Raw genomic sequence first — 13,054 nt, 5'->3', positions numbered from 1 at the left:
TTTCCTTAGATATTTGTAAGAATAACATATGCTCCATAAATCAGTTTAGATAAGGCACATAGTCTTTAAACTAAATTATGATAAAGGACGGTGACTTAAAAGAAAACAGTAAGTTTTCCTAAATAAATTTTCTACAAACTACACAATTTACAACAGTTTTCACTCCTAGAAGTCTTACTCTAAGTGTTTATTATTCTTACATTTTGAACAGTAGCCCAACCCAATCTGCAGATGATCCTTTCCTAACCTCACTCCCCATGGGAGTATCAAAAGCCATGCAGAACACTGCACTTTAGATATACTATGGTTTTTACACATATGAATAACAAAGTTTAATTTATAAATTAGACAGAGATAGTAACAGTAAGAAGTCTCTCTGTTATATCCCATTTTTTGATAACAGATTATATTTTATACTCCTACTTGGGTAACTGAAGCCTCAGAAAGCAAGACTGAGAATAGGCAAGAATATTGTACTAGCCAAAAGCAAACAGCATCTTCTATGGACACCATCTGCTACCCTACTCATGGCAATGACTTCAGACATCAAGTAACAATGTAGTCTTCAATATATCCCTCAAGCTTATGAGCTTTGACTCCCAAGAAGGCAATACTTCATTCAAAAGGTGGAAGAGGACCTTGGAGAAGGCCACACAATTAACTAGGAGAATGTTAATAAGCCCACTCCATCAATAAGCACCACTGCAAAAATCCATATAGCCAGTCCATATTGAAAACTAGTCTCTCAAAACCATTCATGTAAGCATGAAATTTGAACACAGAGACTTCAACTTCTTCTTGCTCGGTCTTAGAGAGAAATTGAGACACTCTTGAAAACATTATCAGATTGCTACAGTTTTAGCAGCTAATATTGCTCCCAGGATAGTCCTTGAACAGCAGAAGCAAAAGAGGAAATTTAAAGGACTCCTACTTGATGGTAGGTACTCATTGTGGTTTTCTCCTCAGTATCTGGTCTAATTTATTCCCCTAAAACTCTATCTCCAGAAGTGAACAAGCACTCATGAAACAAACAAACTCAAAGACAGCTGGGTGCATGTCTTAGCACTGGACTGTAAGAAGTGCTGGAAATGTAGCTCAATGGTAGAGGCTTTGGTGAGCATGGACCAGGATCTGGGTCCAACACTCAGCAACACAAAGCATAATGATAAAATAGAACAGAAGTAGGCTGCTTAATTCAGGCCTTCCTAGGCTTATGTAGTTTTCCAGGATTAGAAAGCAGTTATCAACACTGCCAATGAAACAATATCCTGACTTCATCTTCAAACAACAATACACACAAAAAGTACACGTATTACATGATCTACTTACTGAATTTGGTTCTTAAAATCCGAAGATAACAAAATTACCACCTAGCAAATGACAGTATTCTCCAACTGTTTACAGTTTTTGTTTGATGATTGAAACAGGGCCCAGTATTAACTATTTACTTCCTGCCTAACTTCAGAAATGACTTTTTACCAGAGCAGATAAGATCTGAAGTGAAAAGAACACAGGATTTGGAAAAGTGATGAAACTGCTGAATCTGTCAGGAACAAGCTCTGAGTTGATGGAGAGGCTTTTACTCCTGCAAACAGCAGCTTGCCCATCTAATATGAGGACTGGATTAGCTAGAAAAATCTTTGTGGCTATTCCATTGTGGCAAAGGGGACAATAGGGTACCTCTAGGGAGGCCCAGTGTATCCAGTTGCTGCTGTGAGCTAATCAATTGGTGGGTTTAGACTCACAGCACTGCATCCAAAACCAGTCAGATTTCCTTACCAGGTACAAAGATGTCCCAAATAGGAGAGTCCAAGAAAACACTTTCTACAGTTTTTTTTTTCAAAACAACTTTTGATTGGTTTAGAACACAAAATTTGCATTTTACTTATTCTCAGACTGAACCTACAAGTAAAATCCTAAATACTATGCACAGCACATAGCTAATGACTTTTACGCTCAATAGCATTCTTGTAAGTGGTCATTTGTGCATGGAGTACATTTAAGTCCATGGTTTTTGACCCAAATGCACATACAGAATGACCACTCATATGTTAGAAGCAGTACAAGATAAAAAGGAAATAGAGGGAAGGGGAGAGGGGAAGCAGAGGCAGGAAGAAAGGCAGAGAGAAGGAACAGGAAAGTGAAGGGGAACAGCTAAACCCTTCTTATGGGGATACCTGACTTCCAGGCATTTGACTCTCTGAGGTCAGGATGTCTATGTGTGATTCTAGATGTAAACAGAACAGGTAAATGCTGTGCACACACACACACACACACACACACACACACACACACACACACAAAAAAAAAAAAAAATTCAAAGGGTTCAAAACATGAACTGATGTGATCTGTTGAAATTTGCAATGGATCAAAGTTCCAGTGAAGACAAACATTATTTTCCAGAAATACTTAAATAAGGTACAGTTGATATAAGTAAAAATTTGTTCAGGTGCAAAGAAAGAGGTAGGTTTCCCCAGAGAGTGGTCTCAAAGCAAAAGCACCATGTCTTCTATTGCCAGCCATGGCGATACAACAGTCCAAGCAAGCATCGGAACATACCACTCTGTTTCTCAGGCAAACAGATGGCCCTACTGCTAGCAATTCTTTGCTAGCCTGCTTTGAAGTGGAGAAAAACAGCAGGATTCTAAAAGACATGGCACCATCAGGACAACCTGTTTCAGGGCTGGTCCCAACCATGCCCCTCCCTACCCACTCCGAAGCCAGAAACAGACTCTGGTAACTGGAAGAGAGAAAATTATCAATGTACACACTCACTGACTAGGACTTAATGAATTTGCTTGAGATTTACTCCATTCTAGTGAATATTCATTATTTAGGAGGGCTGGAAATAAATTAGAAATAAAATTACTTAGAAGGCAGAAAATATAATTTTATGTATATTCAGGGACTGGATTGTTCTGCCAGGGAAAGATGGGGGCAGGGAGTGGCCATTTGCACAAATATGAAGAGTTAGAGGTCTCACATTAGAATAGGGGATAATGGGAGCATGAAGTTTTTGTTGTTTTGGTTTGTTTCCTGACAGAATGCAATATACATTGTTCACATTTCTAGTTAAACTTTTCCTCTGGGGAGAATACATTTATGTTTATGTTCTGTGAGTATCTGTGTACTATGCAACCTTGCCCAACTGATTGGGATCACTGTTCCACCAAGTTATCATCCATCACAATGCTGCTAATACAGTTCAGCTATGTCACCACAGCACTCCCTGTCCTCAATCAGGGCATCCTCTTTCTTCTAATGTGTTCTTAAAATTTACCAGCCTGCCTGTGTGTCCAACTCCAAATCAAATACAGTGGGGCCTAGGGGAACAGACCTGCAATTGCTGCTAACTCACAGACTGAAGCAGGAGGATCACATGGTGAAGGCCAGCCTGGGTAGTGTAGTGAGACCCAGTCTCATAATAAGAAGTGAAAAAAAAAAAAAGTAACATGTCTGGGGATATAGACTAGGGGTAGAGCACATTGCCAGAGATAAAACTGACCTCAGACTTTCTCACCTAGAAACTCTGCAATGCTTATTTACATCAATCAACCTTTCGTTCCAAATTCCAACTTGATGCTCCAAGACTCCTTTGGTGGTCTAAACAGATGATACTGGCTACACATCATCCATGTTTCTCCCCTCATTTTCATGCCGCTGAAAGTCACCATTTACTGTTTTGTTAGACTTCACTGTTAGTCTAATGCAGTTAAACAGAGGCATAGCAGAAGGACACTGCCTGGGATCCACTGGCAACTAGGCTGAGCAAGTCTTATTTTCTCATCTAAAAGAGAGACAGTTGGGCATAGTAGTGCGCATCCCTGCACTAAGAAGGTGGAGGCAAGACATCATGAATCAGCATGGGCTACACAGTGAGACAGTCTTAAAAAAGCAAAACAAACAACTTAAACAACAATCATAGCACCTAAGTCCTAGGGTGGTTAGAATTAAATTGGCTGCCTAGTGAAACATCTAAAATGGGCTTCATATAAAAATAAACCTTCAAGGCTTATTAAATTAAACTAAAAAAATCAAAAGCTCACTTTTAACACATGGTCTAGGATTGAAAAAACACTTGATTTTCTTACACTTAGCTATTTAATTATTTATCTATTTTTTAAATTAATGAATTTTTCAGTGATAATAAATTTTTAAGTGAACATACCAACCACTAGATGTCCTTACCATTTTTTTTCACATCAAGTGTCTTTTAGTAGATTGTCTTTCCCTCTCATCCCCCCCCCACTTTTTTGTGTGTCACTGAACTTTTAATACATAGATATTAAACCAGACTGTCAACTGGATGTCAGAAAGGTAACAGTACATTCATTTCTCTTGGGTACTATGGATGCACATGTATGGTGTTATTGTTCATTTTGCTTTTGTTGGTTTTGTTTAGGACACCAGGTCTCACTCTCATTCTAAGGTTGGCCTCCAACTCACTGTAGCCCAGGCAAGCCTTGCATTCATGGCAATCCTTCTACATTAACCTCTTGAGTGCTACCATTACAGTCATGCAGAATCATGCCCAGCTCAAATTTAAAGAAAGAATAAAAGTTAAAATAACACAAGTATGAAATGTGCAACTTTTATGTTTTATGTATCAGTTCAATTAAATTTAAAATTATTAATGTTGCACATGGATGAGGTCTTCAGTATAATAAATATGGATTTTTCTAAGATATGATATCATTACTTAGAAGGTAGTTATACTAATTGCTATTATTTTAAAGGCAAAATTTTTCCAGTGATTTTTGTCACTGACAATATATTATGGGTAAACTGGATGATGGTGCCACACGCCTTTAATCCCAGCACTCAAGATTCGGAGACAGGTGAATATCTGTGAGTTCGAGGCCAGCCTGGTCTACAGAGAGAGTCCCACTACAGCCAGGACTACCCAAAGAGACCCTGTCTCAAAAAAGACACACACACACACACACACACACACACACACACACACACACACACACACATTGCATAATTGATTTTATCATGTAAAATATAACAAATGAAGCTATTTACAAATTTAGGAATATTTAATCACATTTCTCATTAATATTCACTTGGAAAATGTTCCATACAGGGTAGGTTCTTAAAGAATATATTTACTTAGTATACAACTTGTCTTTCTAGCTGTACTGGGAATTAGAGCTACTGAACAGTTAGTTTCTGCCACGTGTTTTGTGATATCATTAAAGTCCCTATCACAAGGCAAGTATAAACAGTTCATTTTGTTTTCATGAATTGAAAAAAGATGCACATGCTTATGTTCAGTGAATAGCTTCTTATAAATGCCCCAAATCTCTCCAAATTGCAGTATATATGTGGGTAACAGTATACCAAGAATTAATTATGAAACTGTGCTTATAAATGTTTTCCTAGCAGCTGTGAAACTTACTTTTTTGTTTGTTTATTTGGCTCATCACTCTGTAAAAGAAAAGATGCTTATATATTTATATTCTTCAGTGGGGTTAGGTTGTCTTATTAAATTGTGATGAAACACATGAAAAAAGATTCAGGGAAGGAAGGGGACACAATGACATACTGGTAAATAAAGAATTCCTAAAGGCCAACACTTAATTTTATTAAGAGAAATTATCTATTGATTTCCAAGAACAGATTCAAAGGTTTTGCTTGGCATGGCACAGCATATGTGTTGCCTGCCTTGTTTAACCACATTAGCACTGATTCCAATTTACGTGGAGTCACACATTTACCCCATTGCAGTTAACTATAAAATCCATTATGTCCATTACATGAAAACCTTAATTAGTGTATATAACAAGACTGGCATGTTCTTCATTTATGCTCCCTTCCATGAAAGATGAGTTCTTTTCCAAGAAGCAATACTGAGCCGGAATTATTTAGATGAGTATAATAAAAGAACTGATGTTTCACCAGAGGTGGTGGCACACGCCTTTAATCCCAGCACGTAGGAGGCAGAGGCAGAGGCAGGTGGATCTCTGTGAGTTCAAGACCAGCATGGTCTACAAGAACTGGTTCCAGGACAGCCTGCAAAGCTACAGAGAAACCCTGCCTCAAAAAACAAACAAAACAAAACAAACTAAACAGAGCTGGTGTTTCAATGGGAAGAATCTTTGGCATCATAATTTCTAAATAAATACTGTGTTCTCATGATCATTATACAGTACCTTGGTCTTTGAAATTATCATTAGAAAAATGGATCAGGAAGACTGAGTCAGGGAAGAATAGAGGAGAGCAAGAAAAGAGATACCATAATAGAGGGAGCCATTATAGATTTAAAGAGAAATCTGGCACTAGGGAAATGTCCAGAGATCCACAAGGATGATGCCAACTAAGAATCTAAGCAATAATGTAGAGGCTACCTTAAATGCCCTTCCCCTATAATGAGATTGATGACTACCTTAAATGCTATCCTAGAGCCTTCATCCAGTAGCTGATGGAAGCAGAAGCAGACACCCACAGCTATGCACTGAGCCAAACTCCTGGAATGCAATTGTAGGGAAGGAGGAGGGATGAGCAAAGGGGTCAAGACCATGCTGGACAAACCCACAGAAACAGCTGACCTGACCCCACATGGACCTCAGTTGTAAAGTGAGAGCACAGGAACCAGTTGTAATGCTGGGAAACTAGCATTGAACCAAACCAAGCTCTCTGAATGTGGCTGCCAGTCAGGAGGCCAGGACAGTCTATGGGACATCTGACAGTGGAACCAGTATTTATCCCTAGTGCACAAATGGACTTTGGAGGCCCATTCCCTATGGAGGGATACTCTCTCTGGCCAGATAGAAGGAGGAGAGCCTAGCCTTTGATGATTCCCCCATGAAAGGCCTCCCTCTCCTCTCCACCCCCCCCCCCCCCGGAGTGGATGGGGGATGGGATGGGGAGATTGGGAGGGCATGGGAGGATGGAAGGAAGCTGGCATTGATATGCAATATAAGATTGTTTCTAAATTAAACAAAAAAAATAAAAAATAAATATAGTGGGTGCTATTAAGTCATTTTTAAGACTTAAAAAATATGTAGTCCATTCATTCATGAATTCATTTATTCACTAAGCACAGATCTGTGGATACAAAGTTAAACAAATAAAGAGGATTTCTATCCTGCTACAGGAACTTAAAGTCTAGTAGAGGGAGATTTAAAAATGGGGGTTTTTAAGCACTACACTTAATTTTGGTACAGGCTACAATTGGAAAGAAAAAGCAAATTACATCTGAGAGAAAGCTGTCATCGGGCTAGTCTTAAAACCAGTTCAACCTGTGATCAGTAAATTGGTACCATTATTGCCACTAGCATCACTGTCGGCATCTATACCTTTCTCCTTTACTGAAGGATAATCCTTTAACTTAGCCATCAATGGCCAAAAGTCATTGTTCATAGTAATCATGTTCTCACAGGGGCAAACTGGATCATGTTTCACAAACAGGATTTGTTAAATGCATTCAGAATCAATGAAGGTAATCCACTAACATCACCTCTCTGAGACTTCCCTGGTTTTAGCAATAAGGGTCTAATATGCCCACTCCCCCACCTCAGTACTAATTTTAAATCTGAAAGGCTCAGATACATTCTTGAGAAAATGCAATTGGTCTCACCGGCTCTATGCTAATGGCTAACATGGCTGGCTAGTGGACCTGCCACTCACAGTCATTTTGAAAATGCAGAACTGTGAGATAATTCCTAGTCAACCAAGCATTAGACACTTTACCAATAACATTTCATGTGTAATTATATTAGGCACTATATCCAATTCAATTCATTTCCATAACTCACAGTTAAATGCCATCAAGGAAAATCAGTAGGATTAACCACAAGGTAAAGTGTCATAGGTTAATTGACAAATTGATATCCTCAATTTCTAAAATAATATGTCATTTTATTTTGAAAGTAATCATGCTTTCTTCATCTCTAGGAGACAGGAAAGGAGAAAAGCAACAACTTCCGGTGCCAGCACACTTAGCAACAGAACTGAGCAATTTTATAAATGCATTAGCCAAACTTACCTTCATCCTAATCACACTGAATGCCCTCCCATTTATTAATCTCAGAATTATTACATTGTTCTCAGCTCTCAGGTAGATATCTATGATCAGAGTAGTAGATTGCCAGTGAAATTATCCAGAATAAAACCCTCTTTTATAAAATGTGTCACACTATGCAACGTAAGTTAGCTTTAAGGTTATGAGCCTCTGCCACAGCTCTGGAAATGCTGAGATTAGAGGCATGCCCCTGTCAAAAACAAAACCAATTGCCTGACTTGACAATCTCTATGTTTAAACATAAGCATGGGGAGGGCTGGAGATATGGCTCAATGGTTAAGAGCACATGCTCTTGCAGAGGACCTGGGTTTGATTGCCAGTACCCATATCAGAGGGCTCCTGTAACTAACTCCAGGGGATCTGAAGCCCTTCTCACCACTGTGACACTTGAACTAGTATGCCAATACCCTCCAACAGACACAGGTCATATGTTAATTTAAAATATATTTAAAATAAGTCTTATGATTGCCGAGTGTGCTCAGAGATGAACTATAGTCCGTGATGGTAAGACTTCTTTATTCAGGTAAACACCAGAGCAAAATGCAAGCCAGAGCGAGCTCACAGGAAGCAAGCTAGTGCGGCTAGAGAGAAGGGATAGGGTTTCCACGTGCAGCCCTTAAGAACCTTCCCTTATGTCACCCCGTCACCCCGACTTCCCTTTACCCCACCCTCATGGGTGAGTCCCTGGTCCACCTGGCACCTGTTTAGGTTGCCTGGGGTGGGGCTAGGGTGTCTCCCTACAAATAAGTCTTTAAAAAATAAGTTCAGGATCATTTTAGTTACTAGAACCCAACAGTCAAATCAATCTTGAATGCTAGTGTGGCATCTTCTAATATTTACTGCATGAAAGCAGCAATGATGGGAGTAATCTTTTCAAATATGTTAGTATATGGGGGTAAAAACTAAAGTGATGGTGTTTTTTAAGAGCCAAATGCTTCAATCCTAATAATCACACTAAGATTGTCTTTACTGGGCCACTAGTGAAGGGTACAGATCCTATTATCATTCTGTTCAGTTTGGAAAAGACAAATTCCATTTATAACACTACGTAATCTCTAGGAAAATGCAGAAAAACATGCATTATATGTTGTTAAAATTAAACTATCCAGACTTTTAAACCATGGATGTTATTGTTCTGGAAACATGAACATTATAAGTGCTATAAGCCTTCTGTTTTTTCTTCCTTTCTTTTTTTCTTTTTGAGACAAGGTCTCATTATGTGCCCTGGGTTGACATCAAAGTCCCTATGCAATCTGAGTAGTAACCAGCAGCTCTCTAATGGGACTTAAGACCCGCTCGCCAAGAGGGAAATCATGACTTGTACCAGAAACCTAGCCAACTAGGTACTGGAAACCTAGCCAATCCAGAGTCAGCGAAGTCATGGATCTTGGAGGGGAACCTACAATTATCACTTTACAATCCAGTATAACTACTAACTACACTCCAAATATTGGTCCTTATACCCATAGATAAGTGTTGTCCTCTCCCCTCAGGAAGGAATCTTCTCTTTCTAACAGAGAGCATTACAGAAAACCACAACCAATCAAAATGCACATTTGTGGAATCCAATTCCCAAGTAGACAGCTACAAAACTACTACTATACCTAAGGCTAGGGGAATAACTGCACGAGAGAATAGAAGTAAAAAGGATTGTAAGAGCCACAGGATCATAGAGTAAGACTGTGTCTCCTGGAAATGTCAGAAGTCACACCCATAAAGTCTCACCAACATGGCTGCCTATACAGAAGTTGAACAATGATAATAGGCATGCCAAAGTGAAGGTTGTGGGAATCCAAGGAAGCCTGGACCTTACACAGAGAATTATAGACAACGGAAGAAAGCAGAGAGCTGGAGAAAGGGAAGGGGAAATGATATAACTATATGTAATGTCAAAAATTAGAAGTTAAAAAATGTTTCTGTGCAGTTCAAGCTGGCCATGGACCATTAATCCTCATTCCTTAGCCTCCTGAGTGGTGGGATTGCATGCATGGCAGGCACAGGTGGCATGCCAAGTATCAGGACATTTACCTTTTATGTACAAGAACAAGCATGAAAAATAGTGAGCAATCCTCATTGCCTGAACAGATTAGCTTCCTGTCTGAGTGCAGATGTTGACTTTTTCCATGTCATTTTGTCTCTAAACACGTGTCCATTTTTATCTCACCTAAGCAGCTGTTGATGTTCAGTTGCCAGCCTCTCTCCAGCACAATTAATCGGTGAATTGAAATTTCGTCTCTTGAGCAGTGGAAATTATAGAAAACGCTCTAGTAATGCATGGATTTAAATGTCATCCATTCAGCATGGGTTAACATGGCTGCTGTCCGCAAGTCGCCCTTGTGATAATCTGTCTTTCACACAAAATAATAAAAAACGGCTATCTACCCCTTGTCCCCCACTGGTGAAGTGGTATTAATTAATTTCACCAAAGCCCAGAAGTCCAATGAAACCTCTTTTCTACTTAAGTTAATTGCTTTGAAGAAGGCAAAGCAATTGATTGAGACAGGGGCCTTTCTGGGGCCTGGTGTATAATGACAGTACTTCTGAGCATTCATTAACCCTGACCACTATATACAGCTAGACATGAGCACTTTGAAGAACCCTTAATTGAGCTCAAACAGTGAGAAAGTCTACTCTAGTCATTTCATTCTAGCCTAATAGAAAGGAAAATAGTATATACCAAAGAGGTGTTAGGGGCAACAGTCAAGCTATCAGAAACTGATTGCACTTTAGATCACAGGTGACATTGATATTATTGTCTGTCTCTTCCCCAAATTGTGGCACATTCTCTATTGCCTCTTTATTTTGTCCAAGCCATCAAGAAACAAAGCAAAATTTGCAAAACAAAAGAATGAGATAGACTTAGACTTATAATGAGAACATTGTTGTTCTCCAATTCCAGGTAACTCAATTGAAAGCATTACTACTTGAAAATTTTATTTCTTGTGAATTTTAAAACACAGACATTTCTCTCCCCTGTCTGTAGGACATCTATTACTTCACTCTTGTATCAACTGTTCAAGGCTGCATCAGTGAACACAGCTTTCTGTGGTCCAGGTAATACTGTCTCCAGTTTTTTTAGTTGTCAACATCCCAAGTTTTTTAGTTGTCAACTTAATGAAGAAGTATTTACAACAATACATTCACAACCAGTGCTGTTACTTTTTGCCTATTAATCCCCTTACATAGCCTCTAAAGCTGCACACAAATTAAATCTGTACTTACAGCAAGGAAAATTGGGGTGCAAAAATTTCATGAGCCCTTTACTCTAATGAGCCCCAGCCATGCTTTCTTAGATTTATTCAACATTAATTTCTATTTTATGCTCATATTCTAGATTTTCATAAAAATATATTATAGATGTTTCATAAAAATAAAACTGGACAGCTTTGTTAGCCCTTGATGTGTCAAAACAGTAATTACTCAATTAAAAAACAAAACTGCTCAGCAATGATAGGACAAATACACACATAAAATTGGATTTATCCTTTCAAAAATAACCATGGAGTATAGAAATAGGTAATGGTGATTCCATGGGAATCCCTTTGGCCCTGCACATTAGAACAAAGTTGAAATCAGGGATGCTGTAAAATAGATGAAAGGAGGCTAAGTTGTTACTGTCATCTTTTCATCATAATACTGTAATTTTAGCCCAGAAAAGGCCTATGCCCTCTCTATATTTCCATAAGAATTTTCATTAAAAGGAGAAGACTTAGCTGGGTGTTGGCAGCACACGCCTTTAATCCCAGCACTGGAGAGGCAGAGGCAGTCAAATCTCTGTGAGTTTGAGACCAGCCTGGTCTACAACAGCTAGTTCCAGGACAGCCTCCAAAGCCACAGAGAAACCCTGTCTCAAAAAAACAAAACAAAACAAAACAAAACAAAACAAAACAAGACAACAGAACAGCAATGTTATAAAAGTAAATAATGCAGTTTTTCATCTGACGGTAAAGGACACATTCTCTAATTTATCCTTTAGGGATATTCCTTATTATAAAAACTTGCATTTTAATAATCACGCCAGAAGAAGACAGTAAGAAATTGATAATATGTCCTTTCTGTATCATGCATTTATGTTAAAATGAATATAATCCCATTAGTAACTAAACTGCCTTACTGCACATATTCCACAGAAGCCTTAATTAGGGAAGGCAAGCTTTTCCCTATGGTGTAAAACAAAGATTATCCAGGGAAAATGCCTACCCACTCTTCCTATTGTTACGAAAGCTGTCTGATGAGAGATACCTGAAACAAAGAATCCCTAATCAAATCAGCCTTTGCCTTTCCGGGTTAGGCCCCACAGTCAATCCTGTGAAAAATCCCAGGGGATTGTAAAACAGAGTGCTGCAGTATGATGAGGATGAACAAAGGAAGGATCAGTAAAAATCAAGCCCACCCTGCCTTTGGTCAGTGAGCTCCCTTCTAACATCCACTAGACCAAAAGTTAAACTGGGTCTAGTCAAGGATACATATACACACATCAATGTGTGCACAAACACACATAAAAAATTATATTGTGTGTAGATAAATATATAGTACATATACACACTTGTGCTAAAAACTAAACAGCAGAAAGACAAATCCAAATGAATAAATCAGTCTAAGAGAAAAAAAATAATTTAATGGAAAAGCCTTCTATGTACATAGTCCGCTAATCTTGCACAAGGGCCTCAACTGCTGAAGCAAACAAGAAGTCTGAGTGAAGCTTGCCAGCCTCTCACTGTGAGAGGTGTGATTTCAGTCATTCACTTTATTTACTTATTTTTTTTTTCCTTTAGAGACAGTTCCTTACATAATGCACTATAGCCTGGGCTGATCTGGAACCCACAAAGTAGCCTAGAGGTTAGACTTGTAACAATCCTCCTGCCTTCATGTCTTTAGTGCCTCAATTATAGGCATGTACACTATACCTAGTCTTGTTGGTATTATTTTCAGTTGGCAAATCAGAATCATATACATGTATGGCAGTGGTTCTCAATCTTCCTAATGCCACCACCCTTTGATATAGTTCCTCATGTTGTGGTGACC

The sequence above is a fragment of the Cricetulus griseus genome, unplaced genomic scaffold (assembly GCF_003668045.3).
Source record: "Cricetulus griseus strain 17A/GY unplaced genomic scaffold, alternate assembly CriGri-PICRH-1.0 unplaced_scaffold_188, whole genome shotgun sequence".
NCBI classification, from domain to species: domain Eukaryota; kingdom Metazoa; phylum Chordata; class Mammalia; order Rodentia; family Cricetidae; genus Cricetulus; species Cricetulus griseus.
This window is presented reverse-complemented; position numbering follows the sequence as displayed.